This window comes from Macaca nemestrina, chromosome 19, assembly GCF_043159975.1.
Source record: "Macaca nemestrina isolate mMacNem1 chromosome 19, mMacNem.hap1, whole genome shotgun sequence".
NCBI lineage: Eukaryota > Metazoa > Chordata > Mammalia > Primates > Cercopithecidae > Macaca > Macaca nemestrina.
In genome coordinates, this window is record NC_092143.1 from 22,324,444 (window position 1) to 22,349,960 (window position 25,517).

The 25,517-nt window shown below is 41.9% G+C and overlaps 1 protein-coding gene across 4 annotated transcripts in view; it reads right to left on the reverse strand.

Annotated features, from left to right (window-relative positions):
• The window catches only part of LOC105477069 (NEDD4 like E3 ubiquitin protein ligase), a 362,247-nt gene that overhangs the window by 183,684 nt on the left and 153,046 nt on the right, over window positions 1-25,517 (reverse strand). Inside the window, exon 1 of one of the 4 annotated variants that reach the window (XM_071085268.1) lies at window positions 21,831-22,103. The exons of the other annotated variants lie outside the window; for them this stretch is intronic. The gene's annotated coding sequence lies outside the window, so the exon portion shown is untranslated. Of the gene's footprint in view, window positions 1-21,830; window positions 22,104-25,517 lie in introns of those variants that run through there. 4 annotated transcript variants of the gene reach the window in all.

The window sequence follows — 25,517 nt, forward strand, 5'->3', positions numbered from 1 at the left end:
TTGAACAAAACAAAGATAACATGACACAGGCAAAAATCTTTACATAACACAGGCAAGGTTTGGTGATAACAACATAGGCTTGAATTTCCTCACACGGTCTTAAACCCCTCCTAACTCACGTTCGCTTTTTCTTCCAATGCCTTACAAAAAAGGACAATGTGTGGTTTGCATGCTTCATAAGGTCCTACAATCAACTCACTATATCAAAGCATCTGAAAGGCAAATTGTTTCGTCAAGAAGGGGGAAAGGTCTCTTGAATCTTTAAACACCATTCAGTAAACACAATATGATGCACCTCTTCTGCTCAAAGCATTTGACAAGACCCAGATTTATATCCTCAAAGCATTTAGAACCTGGCAGCTTACAGACAGTTCCTAATTTATGAAACCTTGTGTTCCTAATGTTTAATTTTTAGGGCTGTTACTTAGGATCCTGATCACATTTTCACAGGAAAGAAAGACCTCAACCTTAGTGAAATCTTCCAGTCCCTTAGGCTATAAAGACCATCTAAATGCAAATGACTCTGGCCCTCTTTTGAGTTCCATTCTCCTTTACCATCATCTTCACACCTCCACTTGGAGGTCTAAGGGATGTCTTAGACCTAAAAGGAGCAGTGATCCCACCTTCGCACTGCTCCCCAGCGCATCTGTCCCATCTCAGTGGCCCCCAGCCAGTTCAATAGGAAATCTCCTCAGTTCTGCTCTTCCCTTTCTCTCTTACACATCCAGTCAATCAATAGATCCTAAGGGCTCCATCCCCACATTTAATGACCCACTATCTCCTCCTCTCCATTCTGAATGTTACCATTTTGGTGTTTAAACCATCCTCTCCCACTTAGGCCTCCGCAGCAGCCTCCTAACTGGCCTCTGGGCCACTCTCACTTGCAACAATAAATCACACCAAGCCACTCCTTTCTTGCAACTCTCCAGGCTGACTTACTACAACCTTAAGCAGGAAATGCACATTCCCTGGCACCTAAAGAGCCCTAAAGAGCCATGGCTCCTTTACCTTCATCTCCAGCACTCCCCCATGAACTCTCTCCCACCCCTAGCCCCACTGACCTCCTGGCTACTTCTCAAACCTCTCAAACTCACTTTCATATGCCTCTCTACAAACACTCCTCCCCCAAATCTTCAGGGCAGCTCTCTTCTCTTCTGATGATAGCATAGTGAGTCTTTGCGCTGATGGCAACATAAACTAGTATCACACTTTAGGAAAGCAAATTGGCAATCTGTACCAAAAGTATTTAAATCCTAATATTCCTTGATTTAGTAATCCCATTTCCAGGGAGGTATCATAGGAACAGAATCCAACTTAAAAAAAAAAAAAAATTCTTGTTTTGCACAAAGATATTCCCAGTACCTTTCTCTCAACAGATATGATTAAATAGAATATTGTACATTCAGAAACTGTTATATATTACATATTGGAATAAATGACCAAAATAGACTATATCTATGTTATGATGCTAAATACAAATATACATTCTCTCCTAAAAGACAACTAAAAGGAAAATGCCAAAATATTAAGAGTGACTGATGTTCTTTCTGTTGTTTTTTTCTGTTTTTTTTCTTCTAATTTTTTTCAGACTTAGAAAAATGTGTAATCTTCACAATTAGAGTGGGAAAATCCCTTCTTGTTTTTAACAGAAGGAAATTATGCTGTAAGTAGTTGTTAGCTTTCCAAGTCAACACAGAAAAGACATTTAAAAGCACAATGTTAAGATTAAAAGGTGCTATACAAGATACACAATGAATCAAATGAGAAAAACATACAACAGATGAGGAGTTAAACTGCCCATTGTACAAATAATTCCTATTAATTAATGAAAATTAATAGGTCAAAGGAAAAACTGACAGAAGGATGTGAGTTGGCACTGGATAAAAATGGAACTATAAATACAAGAAGAGATACTTGGCCTCACTGATTGAAGACATAAAATGAGATGTTTTTACCTTCCATAAGGTCAAAGATGAGAAGACTGATAAAATGGGTTAATATTGAACTAGGGAAAAAGTGGTACTCTCATCAACCACTACAGCTAGTAGAAACTAGTAGCAAGACTCTGTCTCAAAAAAAAAAAAAAAAAAAGAAACTAGTGCAGTACTACAGAAGGCAATTTCCCAATGTCTATAAACATTGTAAATGTTCTTGTCCTTTGATCCAGGAATTCAACTATGGGAATTTAGCTACAGAAACCCTCACACATAGATATATCAAGAAACACCAGGCTGGGTGTGGTGGCTCACGCCTGTAGTCCTAGCACTTTGGGACACCAAGGCAGATGGATCACTTGAGGTTAGGAGTTCCAGACCAGCCTGGCCAACATGGTGAAACCCTGTCTCTACAAAAAATACAAAAATTAGCCAGGCATGGTGGTGCATGCCTATAGTCCCAACTACTTGGGAGGCTGAGGAAGGAGAATCACTTGAACCCGGGAGGCAGAAGTTGCAGTGAGCTGACACGGCGTCACTGCACTGCACTCCAGCCTGGGTGACAGAGTGAGACTCTGTCTCAACAACAACAACCAAAATAAAAAAAAGAAAAGAAAAGAAAAGAAAAAGAAATACCACAGAGTTTTAAAAACATGACAACCATCAGAAAACATCCTAGATCTATTAGGGAAAAAACCCCAAAGCTCTGTTGCAATCTAGTATTTCCAGCATGATCTCGTTTAAAACAACAGTGACAACAACAACAAAACACACACACAAAACCAGAGTAGCTAATGTTTACAGAATCCTTACTATATGACAGCACTGTTCTAAGTCTTTTTTTTTTTTTGAGACGGAGTCTCACGCTGTTGCCCAGGCTGGAGTGCAGTGGCGCGATCTCGGCTCACTGCAAGCTCCGCCTCCCGGGTTCCCGCCATTCTCCTGCCTCAGCCTCCTGAGTAGCTGGGACTACAGGCGCCCGCCACCGCGCCCGGCTATTCTAAGAGCACCACCTATTTTAATCTTCGCAGTAACCCTAACAGTAACAGATAGGCACTGTTATTATCCTTGCTCTAAAGATGATCCCACTAAGGCTTGGGGTGATCAATAGAAGTTTCCATCCAAGTGGCCCTCTGAGTGTACATTTCTACCTCTCTCTTTCTCTGATTCAGACTAAATATCACATCCATAAGAATCTTGGGAAAACAAGACACAGTATCATCAAAGGAACAGATGTGGGATGGGCTTGGGTTGAAAGAAAAACAAAACCAGGGGACTGCTGCTATACAAGCAGTATTCTCCAGATGCTGGAAATTCAAAAGAAACAAGTTAAGAGATGGAGTCAAGAAATTCAAGGGGCTAGAGTGACTAACCCTGGGGCAGCAATCAGGTGATTTATCAGGAAACTTCACTTCCTCTCTGCTTTTCCCATTGCTACCTTGCATTTCATGCCGGCCGAAGCAGGAATGTGGTCCCACGACTGAAGTGCAGGCAGCTCAAGAGAGCAAGTAGGGCCATGCATGAGCACACCTGAAAGGCCACCTCCTGGCCCATCCCACCAGGCCCTACATATTGCCTCAACCTGGCTCATTCCAGTGAACAAAAGGTGACCGGGAGGAACAAAGACGAAGACCGGCAGACCACCAAGAACCGCGGACGATGCCAAAGGGGCAGGCAAACGGGGTCTCAGAATAAACCAAAGAAGAATGTTAAATATGCACAATTAATATGCTCGTAAAATCTAAGAGGATTATCAGTGCAGCAAAACAAGAACAGACTAGAATTAAAACAACAACAACAACAAAAAAAACCAAATCAAGATCTAAGAGAAGGAGCCAGCATGTTTAACCTCAAACCACAGCACTGCAGCTTCCTTTATAGGAAAAAAATGGGATGTGGTTAACACTCATCACTGGTGGGTGACTTGGAAATCCCTGCACCCCCCCACTCTCCCACCATTCCACATTAACCTCCACCCACTCCCTGCTTAACATACAGAATGAACATTTTCATCTTGTCCCCACACTCACACATTTACACATGTGGGCACAGGAGGAGTGTGTCTTTTACAACTGGATATTATATATTTTTCTACACATTGCTTCTCATTCATCAAGTTCTCATAGAAACTTCTCCAAAGCCAACTCTGATACAGCTCTAGTTCTCTCATAACATTACATAGTACAAATAGTCCATAAATTGGCCGTTTTTCAACTGATGGACTTTCGTGTCTTCAGTATTTTGCCACTATAATGGTACAATAAACATCCTTATACATATGACTTTGCACATACTTTTATTTCTAAAAGACAGATAACTGAGGACAAAGGCTGCTTACAAGAAAGGTGTAATAGTTTTTTATTTTAATATACACTGCCCATCTGCTTTTCAAATAAGGCCATGATAATTCACATTTCCATCAGTATTATGAGAAATATTACCACTCACCACTTCTATTACAGCCTTGCTATCAAAAAGTGTTATTTTTCTCTATTTTTACCAATATAATGGGCTTAAAGTAATGTCTCATTGTTTTAATCTGCACTTCCCTAGCAAAAATGAACTATTTTTCATAGGTTTGCTGGCTGTCTGCATTTGTTATCTGTGGATTCCATATTAATATTCTTTGTCCATTTTTCCTCTGTGGTTTTCTTAACAATTTGTAAGTTTTTAAAAAATTATAGATAGTAACCCCATGTCTGTTTCAAACATCCCTCCTTGATCCATGACTTAATTACATAACTTCTGCCATAGAAAAGTTTTAAAATATATTAAAATATATATTCAGGCTAGGCGTGGTGGCTCATGCCTGTTAATCCCAGCACTTTGGGAGGTTGAGGTGGACAGATTATTTGAGCCCAGGAGTTCAAGACCAGCCTGGGCAATATGGTAAAACTCCGTTTCCACAAAAAATTAGCTAGGTGTGGTAGCTGATAGGGTTTAGCTCTGTGTCCCCACACAAATCCCACCTTGAACTGTAATAATCCCCACGTGTCAGGGGAGGGACCAGGTGGGAGGTAACCGAACCATAGAGGCAGGTTTTTCCCATGCTGTTCTCATGGTAGTGAATAAAACTCATGTGATCTGATGGTTATAAAGGGGAGTTCCCCTGCACAGACCCTCTGGCCTGCCACATGTAAGATGTGACTTTGCTCCTCATCCACCTTCAACCAAGACTGTGAGTCCTCCCTAGCCACGTGAAACTGTGAAAACTCTTTCCTTTCTAAATTGCCCAGTCTCAGGTATGTCTTTATTAGCAGCATGAGAACTAATTCAGTGGGTCTTGCCTGTAGTCTCAGCTACATGGGAGGCTGAGGTGGGAGAATCACCTGTGTCTGGGAGGTCAAGGCTGCAGTCAGCCCTGATCACGCCACTGCACTCCAGCCTGACAGAGTGAGATCATCTCAAAAAATAAACAAAAAGAAAATATATGTTCAAAGTGTGCCTCTTTTTATGGCTTGTGCATATCAAATTTTGCTTAAACATTCTCCCTCACTCCAAGATGATACAAAATAGGTTCTTACATTTTCTTGTAAAAGTTGAATTGCTTGTTTACATTTAAGTGTTTGAAGATTCCGGGATTTATTACTGGTTATAATATAAGATAGAGGTCTGTGCTGGTCCCCCAACCCCCTCTCCAGATAAAGGTCTGGTTATGCCAGTACCATCCTCAACAGTACTGAGCTATCATCTTGTTATACATTCACTCTCTTAATGAGACACAGTCCTAGATTCTCTAGTCTGTTCCACTGAACTATTTATGTAATTCTGGATCAATACCACATTGCTTTGATCACGAAGACTTCTTATTCTTAGCATGTTGTCATCACTTGTAAGCCAAATCTGCCCTCACTGGTTTTCTTTTCCATATTTCTCTTGGCTCCTCTCAGGTAGTACTTATTTATTCTTCTATAAAGACTTCAGGATTATTTTATTCCATTAAAAAGAAAACCCACCACCACTTTGGAAATTCTAACTGGAATCACAAGAATTGTACTCATTAATTTTGTAATAAGATATATTCAGGCATTACGTGTTTTAATTTCTCTAGATTATATTTCACATTCTTGACTAAGAAGGTTACAGGTATTAGTTCAATGTCTTCCTGGGTTATCTGCTGCTATTGTGACAGAAATACTTAACTTCCATTTTTAGGTGCTTGTCTTCAAAACACAGAAAAGATCATTTCTAGAGACCTAATTTTTATCCAGCCTCCTTGACAATTGTTTCTGTTGATTTTAGATTTTTTACTAGATGCTCTTGCGATTTCTAGACATATGAACATTTCATTGTCTTACTACACTCACAAGAAGCTCTAAGATAATATTAAATAACAATTGTAAAAGATAAGATTCTTCTCTCATTCCTAATTTTAATTGAATAGCTTTAGTGTTTTGTCTTTTAGGAAGTATCTGCTGTGGTGTGTGTGTATGTGTTTGTGTACATACATATGGCCTTTATGTTTAAGTAATTTATTTTTATTCCTAGTTCGCTTTCTCAGATTGTACGATATTAGGAATGGCTACTAAACTTTTTCAAACAGCTTCCTAGCCTCTACTAACTTATTCACATATTCCTCTCCTTCAATATGATTGTGTAACAATTGACGATAGTGATGAGTTTCTAATATTTAATCACCCTGGTATTACTGGAAAATAACTATTGATTATAGTGCATTAGCGTTTTGATGCACTCAAAAGTCTATTTGTTAATAAATTATTTTAAATTTCTACATTTACTTTCATAAATAATATTGACTTTTTAAAATTCATCAGATTTTTAAATTAAAATTTTGCTGGTTTTATAAAATGAACTGGGAACCTTTCCATGTTTTACTATGTCCTAAAAGAGTAAAAACACTCAAATTTTCTATTTTTTCAAGCCAGCGTGACCAACATGGAGAAACTCCATCTCTACTAAAAATGCAAAATTAGCTGGGCATGATGGCACATGCCTGTAATCCCAGCTACTTGGGAGGCTGAGGCAGGAGAATCGCTTGAACCCGGGAGGTGGAGGTTGCGGTGAGCCAAGATCACGCCACTACACTCCAGCCCGGGCAACAAGAGCGAGACTCCATCTCAAACAAACAAACAAACAAACAAACAAAAAACAACCAAAAAACCAAAAACAAAAAACCGCAGCTGGAAATCCACGGATTCCTGGTGCCTTTTGCAATGGTAACTTTTATTCACCTTTCCTATCTCTTCTATAGTAATTGGTCTATTCAACTTTTCCATGCTTCTTGGATCAACTTCGGTAATCCGTATTTTCCTAAGCAGTCAGCCCTATATTTTCAAATGTGTTGCCACAGGGCTATATGTCATGTTTTTCTATAAAGTCTACTGATACCACCTGTGTCTCCTTTCTCATTCCTATCATCCATTTCTTTCTTTCTTTCTTTTTTTTTTTTTTTTTGAGACAAAGTTTTGCTTTTGTTGCCCAGACTGGAGTGCAATGGAGTGCTCTTGGCTCACCGCAATCTCTGCCTCCCAGGTTCAGGCAATTTGCCTGCCTCAGCCTCCTGAGCAGCTGAAATTACAGGCATTCGCCACCATGCCCGGCTAATTTTGTAATTTTTTTTAGTAGAGATGGGTTTCTCCATGTTGGTCAGGCTGGTCTCAAACTCCCGACCTCAGGTGATCCTCCCGCCTTAGCCTCCCAAAGTGATGGAATTACAGGCGTGAGCCACCATGCCCAGCCTTTCATTCCTATTATCTAGTTCTAAGTAAGGATGATTTCTTTCTGTTCCTGAGTTAGGATAATGAGAGTTTACTTTATTGGTCATTTCAAATAACCAGCTATTGGATTTACTTAACTTTTAAATCTTATCATCTCCTAATTCCTCCATCCTAGTTTTTATATTTTTTTGTTGACTTAGTTGATCTTTTTTCTAATTTCTTAGGATGCAGACTCAATTCTTTACTTTTTACCTTCATTAAATAATGATAGTTCTTTTTTCCAGGTGATATGCTCTACGATGCTTAGAATTTTTACAAAGACCAAGAAAGAAAAATACCTCAGATGAAAATGTTATGAGTCACAAGGCAAGTAAGCCATGGAACTAACAGACTAGTTGTTGGCATTCTAAAAGAGGAGGGGGAAGAATAAACTGTCCCTAGTGGGGGCGGGGGCGGGGTGTGTAGAAAGAGGAGGAAGCGGAGGTAGAGGAGGAGGAAGTGGAGGAGGAGGGGGGCAGGAAGGGGTGGAGGAGGGGGGCAGGTAGGGGTGCAGGAGGAGGAGGAGGTGGAGGAGTAGGGAGGACAGGAGGAGGACGAAGAGGAGGAGGAGGTGGAGGAGGAGTAGGGAGGACAGGAGGAGGATAAGGAGGTGGAGAGGAGGTAGAGGTGGGGGAGGAGAAGGTGGAGGTGGAGGAGGAAGAGGAGGAGGTGGAGGAGGAAGAGGAGGAGGGGGAGGTGGAGGAGGAGGGGGAGGGGGAGGGGGAGGAGGAAGGGGAGGAATTGCTTCCATTTCCTGAGTGCAGGCTGAGTTTGAACATTAAATAATCTCTTATCTATCATCTTTCTTATCCCATTGTTAGGTTTTCACTCTTCATTTCACATTTTGGGAAAAATGTTTGGGTTCATATTCAGGCTTAAAAAACTAACAAGCAAACAAAAAATTCCCACCAGAATGAATCCTGCAGTCAGACTACATTTAGCCTAATTTAAAAACTGCTATTAAATATCTAGAATCAGCGTTCCAAAGCGAAGGTACCCCAGGATCCTGAATCAGCAAAGATTCACTCCCATGTCACGACCGTGAGCTCGCTCATGCAGAAGTGTGGCCTAATATATCTGAGGAGTATTTTCAGCACAGCTTGATATACAGCTCTGTTAATCAGAGGAGCCAGTCATTCAGAACCCACTCCTTCTCCCGGTTCAGAAATGTACCCTTTTAAGAAGTGACCTTGTCTATGCGATAGCTTCAGACAGCAATTCTCAAAATCCAATGCTGAAGGGGCAAAGTGAATCTGCCTCTCCCAGGGTGAGAGGCTCTGACCTCATTAGAAAACTGTCTAAGGCCAGAAGCAAAGCTGCTACTATTTTCTTAATCCTCACTACAGGGAATTTTAGATGACTTAAAAGGTCTCAACCTGGCCTGGGGAACTTGAAAATGACACTCGAATAAAATCACATTCATTTATGCTCTACTAATTCAGAATTCTTTTCATGATCTGGAAAGAGTTTGGACTCACGTTTCCATTTTTAGACTCTATGACAACAGGCTGAGAAGGAGGCTCAACCTAGTTATGGGAACAAATTTTAGAGGCTCTGACTCATGTAAACAATCAACGTGCTAATAATTTATCCGTTAGAGCAAATACTTCTATTTGGGTTGCTACCATAAGTCCTTGTAAGAACCAGAACCAAAATGACAATGTTCATATGTCCTATATTTAATTTTTTCACTTTGTTCCTGAATACTTTCCCCCTAGTGAATCCCCCCAGTGAATAAAATGTTACTATTATATTAAACCCCCATTATAACAGGAACTCTTTGGTAGTGGGAAGCATTTAATGTTCCCAAGGGTTTCTGAGACCAGTAAGGAAATAATAATATCACTCTGCTCTTGTTGTTGTTGTTGTTGAGACGGAGTCTCACTGTCACCCAGGCTGGAGGGCAGTAGTGTGACCTTGGCTCACTGCAAGCTCCGCCCCCTGGGTTCAAGCGATTCTCCGTCTCAGCCTCCTGAGTAGGTGGGACTACAGGTGCTCACCAACATGCCAGCTTTTTTAATATTTTTAGTAGAGGTGGGGTTTCACCATGTTGGCCACGCTGGTCTTAATATACCTCCCTTCTCTTTAAGTTATGTCAACTTTTGGGGGGAAAGGTCCAAAATTCCATCTTCCATGAACAAAAAACCCAAAATGGATCCTGCCTAAGCAACCTCAGATCCTGATCAAGAGCCAGATGTCAGATGACACAGGTGAGCGAGCGCAGAGGCACGGCCAAGGGTGTAACTGTACACCAAACATCACTGGGGAATGGGCACGGCACTGCCGCTACTAAGTCACAGAAATGTTAAAAAGGTGGAACGGGGCCCAGGGACCCTCGGCTATCAAGTCTCTTAAAGCCTACTGGCTGGGTCTGCACAGGACCGGCAGCCCAAGTACCTTCATATATTCCTGCTGCACTAGAGGTAACAACCCTGTAGGCCATCCGCCCTCACTCACATCTGTGCACATGACCCTGCCTGCCTTAACCCATTCTTCACGGAGGAAACTACAACTCCAGAACTGCAAGTAAGAGAGTTTCAAGGACCCTGCATTGGCTTTAAACAAGCACTCTTTCCAATTTCCCAGAAAAAAACCAAAAAATCTTTAAAATAAGGTATTTGGTTGATTTCCCTCTGCCTGACCCCCATACAGCACTCTGGTTTTCATCTGTGAAAATCTAATGGAACAATCTCTGTTTTCCAAACTTCCATGATATACAGCTACTTGTCATGGTTAAAATATAATACAGCACTGGTTGGAACTTCCAGATATCCTTGTATCTTTTTCAAGCACTTCAAATTTCACTTCCTGGTGAAAATATTCTATCTGATTCCATTCTTAGCAAACAACCGTATGCTAAAGCTTAAAGAGAAAAGAGTGGATGTAAGAACAAATGTGTGTTTTCACAATGCAAAGGACAACACGGGAGACACAACTCAAAGGGCTTTTTCTTGTGCACGGGATGGGTGAGAGAACTGAGTGCCTTTGGATCGTCCCTTATTCCATCACACTGTAGCAAGTGGTATACCCCAACTGCCTGTGAAGGTACCCAGAAGGAATGCAATTGATTCCTACCTGTATGTTCGTGCTGTAATGTTTGCCCAATGAGGTTAAGGAACAGGAGACCATCATGCCTCCCACAAACACCCACACACTTAATGCCTCCAACCTCAGCCAGCATTTCTGTTACTTCTCACTGCTGCGGGTTTCTCTTCTCTTACTTGTGCTCTTTCCATTTTTTGCACATTATTTCTCCCACATATCTTAAGTTCTTGATATACAGCTCTGTTAATCAGAAGAGCCAGTTCTGTTGCCAGATCTCTATGGATATGTTACCACGTCCGGCAAAGATGAATTCTCCTGCACCTTAAGTAGCAGGCTGTCCTCCAAGAGCTTATACCTGAGGAGGGCAGGTTCAGACCCCGTGCAAACACAGATCCATAAACTGGTCACATTTGACTGGAAAACTTGGCATAATCTTCAAACTGATGCTGCTGGGCTGAACCAAGCTACTCTCCTGCTGAAAGTTTGGGGGTTTTTGTTGTTGTTGTTCTGAGATGGAGTCTCGCTATGTCACCCAGGCTGGAGTGCAGTGGTGCGATCTCAGCTCACTGCAACCTCTGTCTCCTGGGTTCAATAGATTCTCCTTCCTCAACCTCCCAAGTAGCTGGAATTATAGGCATACACCACCATGCATGGCTAATTTTTGTATTTTTAGTAGAGACAGGGTTTCACCATGTTTGTCAGGCTGATCCTGAACTCCTGACCTCAGGTGATCTGCCCGCCTTGGCCTCCCAAAGTGCTGAGATTACAGGCCACCACGCCCCATGCTGAAAGTTTCAATGCATCCTGTACCCAGTGCAAAGGGGAGCATCTTTCATTCCTCTGCAAATAGCTTTATCGCAATTAAGGGGAACGAAAGGAATTAAGGAAGCCATTGTACAGAGTTGGTATCTGTACAGAGTTGGTCTCATCAGCTAAGCAAAGTTCAGACATACGCAGAAGGAGGCACTAGGACACTAGGATTCTGAGGCCGGAAGAATAGCACAGAGGAAAACAAACGTCAGAGCATAGACAGACAACCCAGGCAGTCTAGCGTGGCTAGAACCAAAGGGGTGTGAAAGGAAATGAGACAGGACCTGGACCTGGGTCAGATCAAAACTATATTCTACCAGAATGCCGGGGAAAGGGTTTGAGACCTTTTTTTTTAACAGTAATTCTATTTCTTAATTACTGGTAGTTTCTACCATTTCTCTGTGAAATCTTCAACTAATGACTAATGAATAGCCCTGAAATTTCAAGATCCGCCTTCCTACATGTTTTCTATTCTTACTAACTTAATCATCTCATTTCGCTCTCCCAACTGACACACTCCACAGTCCCTACCAGCTGCCTGCCTCCCTCCTTCTCTCCCCGCCAACCACATACACACACATACACACACACCCCTCTAGTCAAAATAGCCCAAGCTACTTATGATTATAAAACAAACTTTCAAATATTTTTACCAAAAACATTTCTTCTATATATAACCTCCATCATTTAAAAAAGGGTAAATATTTTTGCCAGGTGGCTATATTTACCTTTCTTTAATCTCTGTTATTCTTTTGGCCATTTGTGAACACAACAGATTACTTGGCGTGTTAGTTCATGGCTTTACTGCTCATTCTCCTACCAACCCACAACTGTGCCTGTACTAGCTAGAAGCTGGTGACCACAAAACTATATTAGTTCATTAGGAGTTAATTAAAAGGACTAATAACCTCAAAAGCAAGAAACACAAATAGGACATAATAAAGATGATACCTTTAATTGATTCTACATTGCTTACTCTACTTGGTCGATGTTAGAATATCTTATGGTTATTGATAAAATGTATTTGATGAGTTGAACTCTCAACCCAAACATCCCATATGGAGTTGCTCACAAACTACTGGATGTCTGGATCTGATCCACATTCTGCTCTATCACTGGTAGGATGCCGAGTTCCTCCCCTGCCATTTTTTTGATCTATTTTTTCCCTTTCTTCATCATACTCTGTTGGATTTCAGAATTGGGGAGTTTCATTTTGTCTCGCAAACCATTTGACCTCTAGTGCTTTTTATAGCACCTTCTTGCTTCTTTTTAAACATTCACATAGGTGACCCTCAGAAAGATCTAAAATACGTACAAAACCTTTTATGTAATTTAATGTGACGAACATGATATAATATTTAAATCTATTTTTAAAAGACTAAAGCTCAGAAACATAAGCAATTCCCATGTGTCGTGACCTGTCACCAGTTAACATAATGTGAAGGAAAGTGACGAGAGTGATTTTCATTTACTTAGACGCCTGCTCATTCATCTGATTGGAGTAATCCCAAGAAAACCTTGTCCAGTGGAAATTTCAAGGTTTCTATTAGACTAAGCATCTTGAAGTTAAGGGATTTACTTTACTCCTTTATGTCCTCCACATAACCACCTTATCACATATATACCAAAAGCAAAATAACTGCTTATTGTGAATAAGTAAATCACCATTAATTATTTTGTAAATGTATTTGTGCCTACAAAGTACAGACAGATCTATGAATAGAGTCAGCTAGGCATTTTTTTTTTTTTTTTTTTTGAGGAAGAGTCTCATTCTGTTGCCCAGGCTGTAGTGCAGTGGCACAATCTCAGCTCACTGCAACCTCCGCTTTCCAGGTTCAAGCAATTCTCCTGCCTCAGCCTCCTGAGTAACTGGGATTACAGGAACACACCACCACGCCTGAGTAATTTTTGTATTTTTAGTAGAGACGGGGTTTCACCACGTTGGCCAGGCAGGTCTCAAACTCCTGACCTCAAATGATCCGCCCGCCTTGGCCTCACAAAGTGCTGGGATTACAGGCGTGAGCCACCATGCCCGGCCAGCTAGGTTTTTGGAGTCAAAATGGTTGAATTTTTATCGTAAGTCATTCTATGAAGCTGGGTATTTTCTACGGCTAAAAGCAGTGGCTTTTTCACAGCAGTTGGATTGAACTGGGTTCTCTAAAACCAGGGTGATAAGATTAGTACAAATCTTCAGACTGAAAAAGTTTCTCTAATTATGCCCTTATAAATTGTAGTACACAGTTGTTATTTTTCAAATGCTGCAAGTTTTTAGGGTCTGATTCACTAGTCTTCTCAGACAGTCTGGCAAGACTTAATTTATCTGAGAGATCAACTACCAAATGGAGAATTTCATTTAATTATACAAAAAGTAAAAAAAAAAAAAAAAAAAAAAAAAAAAATTGCACAACGTTTTTACCAGTCATGGTTATTTTAACATTTACTAATTTGGGTATAGCTAACATAGTTTAGGAAAAAAAAAAAAAAGATCATCTGTTTCTTTGTATAAAAAGCTGTCCTTAAAAAGAAAACCCCTATACATTTACCAACATTCCATATTGTTATGCTAAAATCTTTCCTACACTGGAATCCAGATTTACTTAGATTATTAACACCACTTCCCAAAAATTTACCTTCCAAAACTGAAATGTAAGAGATTAGAAATACTAAATCTAACAATAAAGAATTTTACTTTTATAATGACAGTGGTTTCACTACTTGTAGTTACTTTCACTGCCAAGTCAGTTTGTGGATAATTTAAGAAGTAATTTGCAATTAAGTTTTTATTTAAGTATATCTAAGTATGCATTGAGGGCCAGGCGCGGCGGCTCACACCTATCATCCCAGCACTTTGGAAGGCTGAGGTGGGAGGATGGCTTGAAGCCAAGAGTTCTAGACCAGCCTGGGCAACACAGTAAGCCTCCGTCTCTACAAAAAATAAAAAAAAATTAGCCGGTGTGGTGGTGTGCGCCTGTAGTCCCAGCTACTCGGGAGGTTAAGGTGGGAGGATCACTTGAGCCCAGGAGCTCAAGGCTGCAGTGAGCTACAACTGCGTCTCAGTCCTTCAGCCCGGGTGACGAAGTAAAACCTTTTCTCTTAAAAAAAAAAAAAAAAAAAAAGGATGCACTGAGGCCCAATATTATCAGTTATTAACATAGGTAGATGTGCACACACGGACACACCTCACAGCAGCAGTAAAGCAAAGAACCCGAACTAGTAACTCTTACATGGTGGCATATATACTAGCAAGCATGTTAGGCCCTTAACATCAATGATGAGAAAATGAATAAAGCAAGGGCACTTGTCAGACAAAAGGAGTATGATGTATCGGAGACAAATGGAGAAGGATGAGGGCTGTGTTGAATGTACGCAGCAGGAATGGAAGGCAACACTATCCAAGAAAGACCCTATCACCCAAAGGATCAAGTCTGAACCCCTTCCAGGGGGAGGCTGGTGCGGAACAGGACAGGCAGGCTGGAGGAGTGCACCAAGAGGAAGTGCAAATCCACGTGTTGAAAAGGAACCTGCATGGCCATCTCTGTTTGCGAACCGCTGTTGAATGCTCCTCTGGAGAAAGCCACCAGTCCAGTGCTTCTCCAACCTGACTGTGCAGGAGTCACCCAGGGCATCCAGTAATTGGTAGACTCTATCTCAGCCCCTCTGAGGCAGGGCCTGACATCCTGCATTTCTGATGAGCTCCAGGGACGCTGCTGCCCACGGACCATACTTTGGGAAGCACTGTCCTGGAGGACAGCCTGGCCAGTAACAGGCAGAGGGAAAGAGAGTTTAACAGAAAGAATATCACCTGCCAGACAGGGAACGGGAGACCTGGGCTGCTGGCTCTCCCTTTGTTTCCTGGTCTCAGGTCCTTTAGCTGTAAAACAAGAGAGATCTCTTAGGTTCCTTTGTAGTTTTAAAAACCTGAGGCAGGAAGAAAGGTTTGTGGCCTGAAGAGTTGCACCTCTTAAATCAGGGATTAAAGATGAGGACAGAGCTTGAGAGAATAAAAGGTTACTGAAGAGCTGCACGTCTTCAAGGCAAGAGAGGAAGAATTTACTTATTTTTACTGGAATGCCTCGACAAAAATACCAAATGACTTATGCCCAGGGCTATTTTTGCAAAACAATGGTCAAGTCTGGGAATAACTCAAGTGTCCATCAATTTCATTCCGTCAGTCCATAGCAGGAAGTTATAAAAAGACAAGGGAATTCTCCGTATACTGACATTGAGTGAGTTCCAGTATACGGCGCTAAGTGAAAAAAAAAAAACAGGGCTCAGGACAGTATATACCACGGGCTGCTTTATGAGTAAGTGAGAATACAAATATATCCATACTCTTTCCAAAAAGGGCAATGGAGGAGGGATAACCTCAGAACAAATAAAGACAGTTACCTATAAGGGGACAGCGATGGAAGGTGGCTTTAATACAAGAACGTAATAAGAACATCATAAACATAAACATATACTATGTATCAAGTTAGTGGTGAACTCATATAGGGAAACATTACTTCACCTGACTTTGAAATCTGTTTTTATCATCATCCCTGATAGTATATGCTAAATAAAAAAGGACTGCCAAGAAATATTTAACTGACTTTAGTAGCAATAAAGATAGCAAACTGTTAATGGTTGAAGCTGAGTGATGGGGTTTCATTATGCTGCTGGTTCTCATGTTATCTTCTCTATTTTAGTATATGTTTGAAGAATAATTTAAAAATAGCTTTCCAAATAATCTTCTGTTTTTATTTTGTTTTGTTTTGTTTTGTTTTGAGACAGGGTCTCGCTCTGTCACCCAAGCTGGAGTGCAGTGGCACGATCTCGGCTCACTGCAACCTCTGCTTCCTAGGTTCAAGCGATTCTCCTGCCTCAACTTCCCAAGTAGCTGGGATTACAGGCAGGCACCACCATGCCTGGCTAATTTTTGTATTTTTAGTACAGATGGGGTTTCACCATGTTGGCCAGGGTGGCCTCGAACTCCTGACCTCAAGTGATTCGCCCGCCTCAGCCTCTGAAAGTGCTGGGATTACAGACGTGAGTCAATGCACCAGCCTAATCTTCTTTATCTAATATTAACATACACACACTGAACAAGAATACAAGGTTTGCAACGAAGACAACCGTAGTCCACCAAAAGTGAATATCAATGTATGTAAGATCTAAGATACAAGCAGGTAAGAAGGTAGGGAAGTGGGGCCACATCTGACTCCTACCGCAAAGTAATAGATTCAGCATCTGTACAGACCTCACTGTATTCAAATACATTTTATATTATCTCATTCTGTTTTCACAACAAAATTGCAGGATAACTACTCTGCCCACCTGTAGCGAAGGGAAGTGACTCAAATTGATTCCAGCTCAAGTTCTTTAATCTGCAAGTCCAGTGCTTTTCATACTGGCCCTTCTGGTAGCCCCACTAACAGGAGTGTGGGGCAGGGTTCACGAACCTAAAGCCAACAATCTCCAGTAGTACTTTAAAAATTCATGCTAATTTTTAACTTTGTTCCATAACGTATCCACATTATCTTAATATGAAAACAGTGTATTTCATGACTTATCATCAATTAAAATAGTCCTGCATGTGTATTGTGTGGCTTTATGGGCCCAGAAGCCACATGACTTATTCTGATTATCAGAGGCGTTAAACGGCACCAGCCTCCCTGAGGCAGTGATAGCTGTCACCCAGCAAAAAATGGGACAAGTCCCATTGTCCCACTAGCACATCACTGGTAGCATCTCCAGTTGACAGTATTTCAACTGGTACCTACAAATACATTTTCTGCTAATGTAACTTTTTAAACCTGAAAATTCTGTCTAGTCTTTTAAATACACCACCCAGAAATGAGTTAGTGAGTGCAATAGAAAATAAATTAAAATCACATAATATGGTTTGAAATGGTTCAAATGTATCTGGGCACATTTTTGAAAGAGCCATTTCATGGCTACCCTGAGCAGAGAGCTGAGATAACAAAGAACATACCTTTGCAGCAGCCTATTTCAAAGAAAAAGAAAACAATAAGATTGACTACTATATCTGTTAACAAAATGGCAACAATTTTGTGCTTTTTAAATAAACTTTGTTTCAGACTTAGAGAATTATTACAAAGATAAGATAGAGTCCCCATGTCCCCCGAAGCCAGTTTCCCCTATTATTAAGATCTACATTGGTTCAGGACATGTCTCAGAATTAAGGCATCAAAGTTGATTTATTATTAACAAAATCCCATACTTTATTTCCATTTCCTCAGTTTTTCCCTGATGTTCTTTTTCTTGTTGCAAGATGCAATTTTCTTTCCATTTAAATTCACCCATAGGAAGGCTATTAAGCTAATAACAAATTCAGGCCTAAAAGGCTAAAATGTTTCTCAAGGCATCCTTAGCAAAAGAAAAATGCAGGTGTTGGATGAAACACCAGTCAGCTCTTCAACAAACCAGCCTTCATCTACATAGCCTCGGAATCACCACTTTAGAGGACTTAAACTTAAACATGGTCTCAAACTTCTGGGCTCAAGCAATCCTCATGCCCCAGCCTCCTAAAGGGCTGGGATTATAAGCGTGAGTCACCACACCTGGTCTTCCACGGCATTTCGTATTTGGTCAGCCAGTACCGACGCTTTAGGCTGTGAGACAGGTGCCATCCTGTGCAGTGTAGAAAATAGACCAGCACCCAGGCCTCTACCCACTAGATGCTTGCCAGCTTCACACCCCACTCCCTCGAATATGACAACTAAAACTGTCCCCAGATAGAGTCAAATGTCCCTTGTGGGAGAGAAGGCAAAACTGCCACTGGTTGAGAACCACTGGCTTGAAGCAATTCATAATATGGATAAATATAACAAAATTTCTACAGCAATGTAAGAAGATGTCAACGTGGATTAAACAACTATTTTTAAAAACCTTTTATTAGACTATATAAATGAGTATGTGTTTTAGAAAATATAATCAATATGAAAACTAAAAAATAGGCCAGACGTGGTGACTCACGCCTGTAATCCCAGCACTTTGTGAAACTGGGGCGGGCAGATCACCTGAGGTCAGGAGTTCGAGACCAGCATGGCCAACATGGCAAAACCCCGTCTCTACTAAAAATACAAACATTAGCCGGCACCTGTAATCCCAGCTACTTGGGAGGCTGAGGCAGGAGAATCGCTTGAACCTGGGAGGCAGAGGTTGCCATGAGCGGAGATTGCGCCACTGCACTCCAGACCTGGGTGACAGAGCGAAACTCCGTCTCAAATAAACAAACAGAAAACAAAGAAGCCAAATCATAGTTGTTCCTGTCAACTGTTATGAACTAGTGCTTTGTAAAATAATAAGTGTAATGTATAGGTTTAAGAACTCCATAGAAACAAGGAATTCAAATCAGAAATCATTCTTAACCCTTTCCATCCTAGGATTCTAAGGTAAACATCAGATTCTATAACTAGCAGCTAAAACAATAAGCATGAGGCAGAACTTGGTCTGGGAAAGAGGCCAAGATGGATAACCCATGACTACTGTGTGTCCCCAGCTCCCCCACACTCCACCTTAGAGGACCATGGAAACACTGCCCAGGGATCCTTTTGCCACCAGCAATTTAAACAGACCCCATTCCTTAAAAGAAAATTAGGGCCAGGGAGAGAAAAGATCCAGATGGGAAGGACATGCCTGATAAACGCTTTAGGCTGATGTCCCCAGCTTCTCATATGTCACTCTGCTTAATTTGGGATTGGAGGTGGCAAGAAATAAGCCAATAATCCAGAGTTCTCAAGGGAAATCTGATAGGCTGCCGGATGGTGCCAGCCAAATTTTTTAAAAAGCAATTTTAAAAGTTGTCTCTTAAAATAAATTTTTAAAAAGGGCCACCTCTCATTTTTGCAGCTCTGAAAGCTTTTTTTTCATCTCTGCAAAGGTCTCAACATAAACAGGTAGAAATACCACCATCACATACCGAGGTCAGAAGAAAGGGCTAACATTACCTAGCCTACAGCTACTAGGCCATCCAGGCAGCTCTTTCCTTTATGGACGGGTGCCAAGGGGTGTCCGAGCAGAAAGGTGAAGAAGGCAGGTCGGTGCTGAAGACACCCAGGCCATCATCACTTGCAGGTGAGAGCCTTTAATCAGCCGCTGCCACCCCCACCCCCACGCACTGGAGAGAGTGTGGGGCAGCACCTTCCCTCAAGCAGGGTTAGGGGAAAGGCTCACCACAAGGTCCTCGGGTTTTAGGAACCCTCAAGCCCTCCACCCAACAGGCTGCTCTGTGGCTGCTCTCTTCTGCTGAACAGCTTTGGTTCCACCCCATCGGTCTCAGCCCAAATTCCATCCAAGGCAAAGAGAGCATAGAAAGAGAAAACTGGCCATGCCCAGTTCCTACAGGTGGGCAGGTGGCTGGCAGGGAAGGGATCACACGGAAGGACCATGGAGCTCGGCCTGTGCATACTAACCCAGCTCAATGTTAATCAAGGCAAAGGATCATTCACATTTAAGATCATTAACCAGGTGCTTGGGTCGCTTGGCAAGAGGTGAGCGTTTACAAGCTGAAAAATGCATCTGGATCAAGGGGCAGCCTCTTGTTGCCAAACACAGGTTTGGGTAATTTCAGGAGAAGGGCACGTCAATGGCAAGAAGGAGCAGAAGCAAACGGGGGTGTCTCAGGAAGGGGCCCCATTTCCTTCTTGCAAAGCTGCTCCCACCCACGGCCACACTCCATTCCATCAGGTTTATGTGCTGTTCTTCCTTGTCCCTTACGGGGTAGAACCATCACCTTGCGTGCAAAGCAGTTTACAGGTAAGGAATTATAAACAGGTTAAAGTTTATGGCATTTGTCTTGCCAATTTTCCATCTCTCAACAGAAACATCTCCTTTTAAGGTGATGGCCCAGGCTCTACCACGGCAAGTCCCACTCAAAAAGGAAGGCACTTCCCTGTTCACTAAACCACTTTGCTGTTCCTCCCACATCCAAGGACCCAATGCCACACAATTCTCAAGCACAACAAGAAGTCGCCATCAAGCAAACAGGGCCAGAAGTTCCATTTCACACATGACCAACGGCCACGGTTTTGAAGATTTCTGGCAAATGTTCTTTCCGACATGCTTCAAGTTGCTGCACATGCTCGGTGCCCTCCTCCTCACCATCTCCTCTTCCCCCTCATAAAAATCACCAGGAGCTCCCGTCTCAGCCTTTGTCTACGGCAGCCTGAGACTTTCTCACTGTTTATATAGAATCATCCAAACAGAGCAGGCACTGCCCTGGTTTTCTATTCCAGCATTAACCTAATTCAATTTTCCTCAAGTTATATGTTTACCAGAGAGTATTACCTGTGGCTGATGTAAAAAAAAAAAAAAAAAAAAAAAAAAAAAAAAAAGAGAGAGAGAGAGAGAGAGAACAGAACAGTAGAGCCCCAATATCCCTGGCTAGTAAGATTAGGTCAAAGAGAAAGACAGATTAATTTCTATGTCATTTTTAGTGGCACATAACATGGGTAGTCTTTAACTTAGAGTAAATTAAAACTAAGTGCCAGTTTTATTTTCTCTTAAAGGAAATAAAAGTTTGTATGTTTGAGGGCTGAAGAATGTGGGAAAAGACAATGAGTAAAGATTAAGCACCTCATTTACAATTTTTTAAAGTTCCTAACTGCACGTTTATCCATATAAGAGCAAAATCATTTGATCTGTGTGAATACATGTAAAAATTCAAGTTAGGGGTCATGTGACTCATCCCCAGGTATTTCCTGTAAAGGTTATAAAACAAATGAGAAGGTGTGTGTATCCCAGGAGGTGAATCTAAAACAATAGAGAAGTATGTTGTCCCATCATGAGCTGGCTGATTGCATTAGCTATGCTCTAAATTGAACTTAATTCACAGTGAAGCCTAAAAAGAATCAAATTTTAAATAAAAGATCTGTCCTCGCTTCACCTGAGGTTTTGAACTCAGAAATTTGAAAATCTCTGAACTCTACATGACAGATTCCTTTACAGTGTCTATTTTTGACATTTCAGGAACACAGTGATGACAAATGCAGTAATTTATTCATAAAAGGGGGGGAGAAGCACCAGAGCAATATCTGTGTAATTTTTCGCTGCACCACCCTGAAGAAAAGAGGTTGCAAACAAGATGACACAGGTTAAATACATAAATAATTAAAATGTTTTCACTGTGCCGCCTTTTAATTTTGAAGCATGCAAAAAATGTCTAGTGGACATTTTAAAAAGAAAGCAAGCAAGTTCAAATAATTCCCCAAATCCTGCACATTTGGGTTAAAGCTAATGGATTCACGGTAAGAGAACCTTCTCCTGATGCTGTGGGCACGAATCGAGTAATAAGGGGAATGGAATCTTCGGTGGGACTTACCAGATTCCAGGCAGGAAGAGCTCGTCTGAAGTAGGGAGAGGAGAGAGAGGCAGGTCTAGATGCAGATGGTCTGTTTCCCCTAACAACAGCAACGGCGGCGGTGAAGAGAAATCCTGGTCTCTGCCAGCTCCCTGCCAGGTAACCAACAGCCTGGAGCGGGAGGCACCGCGTGGGGAGGGCTCTGCAGCCGCTCCCGTCCAGGTAGGGCCCCGCGCAGCCACCCACCCAGGCACCCTCGCGCCACTGAAGCCTGTCTGGGTTGGAAGCTGCTGCCGCTGATGCCTGCCTCTCTCGAATCGGGAGCAAATTCAAATGTGGGGAACAAGGAAGTGCCTCATCAGAGGCAGCAGAGCCAATGACTATAGGAGGAACTTCGTGTATTCAAGAGACACAAAAAAGCAATTCAAACCACAGCCCCACAATGCTGCCCTTGCAGCAAAACAACATCAGGGGAGTTACAACAGCCAGCTTGCCATGAGACTTGTGTATACCTGGCCCGGCCCAGGTGACCCTGGAGCCTCCAGGATCCATCTGAGGTGTATGGAATGTCCCTTTTGGAGCATCAGTGGCATCTTTTCCTAAATGTCCATAGCAATGTTAAAAAGAAATATATTCAAGGCAATAAGGAAACTCCTCTAGATACTTCCGTTTAAACAACTGTCCCACTGTCCTCACATACAAGGCATGAGCCTGTATTCTCATCAGCCAAAACTAGCTTTGGATCTCATCTCCACTAGCTTTGTGACATCCAGCAAGCTTCTCGACCTATGCCACCTTCGTGGTTCTTGTTTCTAGAAACAGCCTTGAAACCTCCTTCACGTGCTGCTTTGGGACCACAGGTCCTGCAATCAACGTGCTTTGGCCCTTTTTACATTTCCTTGCCTTTCACAGTTGCCCGTGGCTCTAAAAGTATTATCCTAAATCAACCAGTCACCCCTTTCACCTTCTGTCACTTTAAAAATGGATCCAGGGCATACCCAAAAGCAAAATATTTTCCTCTTTACTCTCTCTTTTTTTTTAAACTAATGTCTCCAACAGGTTAGGGAGGCCAATTTTAAAATCATTTTTGCATACAATGGTCAAAGAGACAGATCCCATGACCCCACAGCCCAAACCCTGCCAGGGACAAGTTGCAGCCCAAGGCGGAGGGGGTTTCTTCTGTTTAAAGTTCCGTGTAAATTCCCATTTCAAGGCCCCTTTTAAGGGGCCTTGAACACGCCCCTTTTAAGAGTCAAGAGTGTTGAGGAAAAGAAAGGCTTTATTGAGCCAAAAGGTCTTTTTCTTGAATGCTTCCTTTTAAAAGGCAATTATTTCTTACAATGGGAATTTACAGCATACTTATATTACCATTCTTCCATACAATAAGAATGACCAGGGCATGGGTGACCGGCACAACACTTATCAAGTGACTGTCCATGGGAGGGGGAGATGCAGAGTCCCACCTGGGCTGAGAAGTCGCATCACCATCTGCTGGTGGCTCCTGCATTTTACAGTCAGGAGCCCTACACCACCTTCCATCTCCGCTGTAGCAGGCAGCGCATTAGAATTCCTGCTTTATTACATTAACTTTCTGATGACTTAGTTTGGCTGCTCAAGGACGACTCTCATTCTTTCCCACCAGATCTTCTTTCCAACCTTCACTCTTTCCCACAGACTCGTAATCAGGCCACTAACAACAGCAGGGAGCGTAAAGGTTCTCTTCCCTACCCACCTCACATGATACAGTGACAAAGAATGAAATTCACAACACACATGGAGAACAGGAAAACAAAGAACCAATCCTTCCCCAGAACGGAGCAGCTAAGAGCCAAGGCTACTGAAAAGCATGGGGCAGGCATCTCCTCCGAGTGCAGGGAAGAGGCCAGGTGAAGACCCAGGAAATAAATTTAAAAAGGGACAGCCTTTGAGCTGGTCCCTGACCGGAGAGCAAGACTTAGCTGAGCTCAGGCAAGCTGTTCTGTGTGGCCGGAGTAGATAATATATTGGAAATCAGGGAAGTCAAAAACAATGAACAGGAGATACTGGAAGAAATGTTCCTAATCACTTCAATCTTCCAAGACCTTCGTCCATCCCTGGTTAATATATCTATGTCCAGCAGGGTCTCAGAAGCAGATGCCAACCTGGGGGGAATATTTACCAGATGACGTGAAGGCCGTGGAAAAAGAAGAAATTGGAAAATTCATTATTTAAGTGGTGTCACTAGGATACTCCCTAAAATGATACCAGTAATTTCTAAAGAAGATCTAGGGGGAAGAGAATAAATCTGGGTTTTATAGGCAGCTGTGATGAGGTCTGGGTGACCAGCTGTGCCACAGCTGGCAAATGTGTCTACACATAGTAGTGGCATCTGTTTGCAGTATGACAGGAGAGGGTGCCTCTTTTAGGTACAAAGGAAGATAGGAATTATCACAGAACTTCATACCACATAGAAGGTCCTGTCTCTTCCATTACCCCAGTATATTATTTGCAAGTCTGTGAAATTAAGTATATGCCTGGTATTTAGTTTAATTTTATACCAGAATAATTCAAGAGGTAAATTTCAGTACCTTCTGTCTTCCAATCAGATGTACATTCTCATATATAAAATATTCCAAAGAAATAGCTCCTAAATAAAATGACTTACATCAAGAAATACAGTCTCACATCTGACCTCATCCACACTCTATACACTGGCCTTACTCTCCTCTTAGCCACCTCACTGTAAAAACATTTGCAACTGCCACCGGTGCATGCCCAAAACCATACAGGCTACTGTGCTGTGTTGGAACATGATCACATCAAACCAGGATATCAACTGATATTTAAATATCAATTTAAAATGATAAGAAGTGAAGCAAGCAGGCAGAAAGACAAGTCTACACATTAAAGGATCTCTCTCTCTTTCTTTTTACATCTGGAAATCTGGAAATCTACAGCCCATGTTCAAGTGCCAGGCTCAGCTCAAATCAGCAAGTGATGATAAATTCCTGGAGGCCTAGAACTCCGTGTTCTTCATCTCCCAGTACAGTGCCTTTCAACATAAAATAGATGGTTGCTGAACTCTCCTGAAAGAAAGAGACAAGTACCTGTGGGCTGCATCACCACCAGCTAACACAGCAGAAGGCACAGATGCTTGCGTTCAGCTAGGTAGGAAACCAACCATGTAAGCAGTGAAAAGCATGTCAAGAGAGCTAGTAAAAACCATTAAAGTGAGTGGTAAACTGTCAAAAGGCAAACACGAATCACTAAACTAGAGAAGCTAGGAGTCAGGAGACCTGAGAACTAACCCTAATGATGCCCTTAAATACCCTCTTTGATTAAGACAATTTAATATCTTAACCTTTGAGAAATCAGCAAGCCTATCACACGACAGGCAACAGGAACTTCCCTGCCACTGTCTCCCCTTGTTACCAAATTAACGATGGCACCTTACACACAGTCAATAGTGCCTCAGAACCAAGAAATCATTTCTGATCTTGAACAATGCATTTAATGTCTGTATGTTAAGATGACAGCTCCTTGTCACACAGTTTAATGATCTAGGCTCACATATTTAGGAGACCAGGATTGAAAAGCCAACTCAAATGCTATCGTCATTAAGTTTTTTAAAATTATTATTATTTTCTGTAGCTCAGGCTGGAGTGCAATGGTGCGATCTCAGCTCACTGCAACCTCCAACTCTCATGCTCAAGCCATTCTCCCACCTCA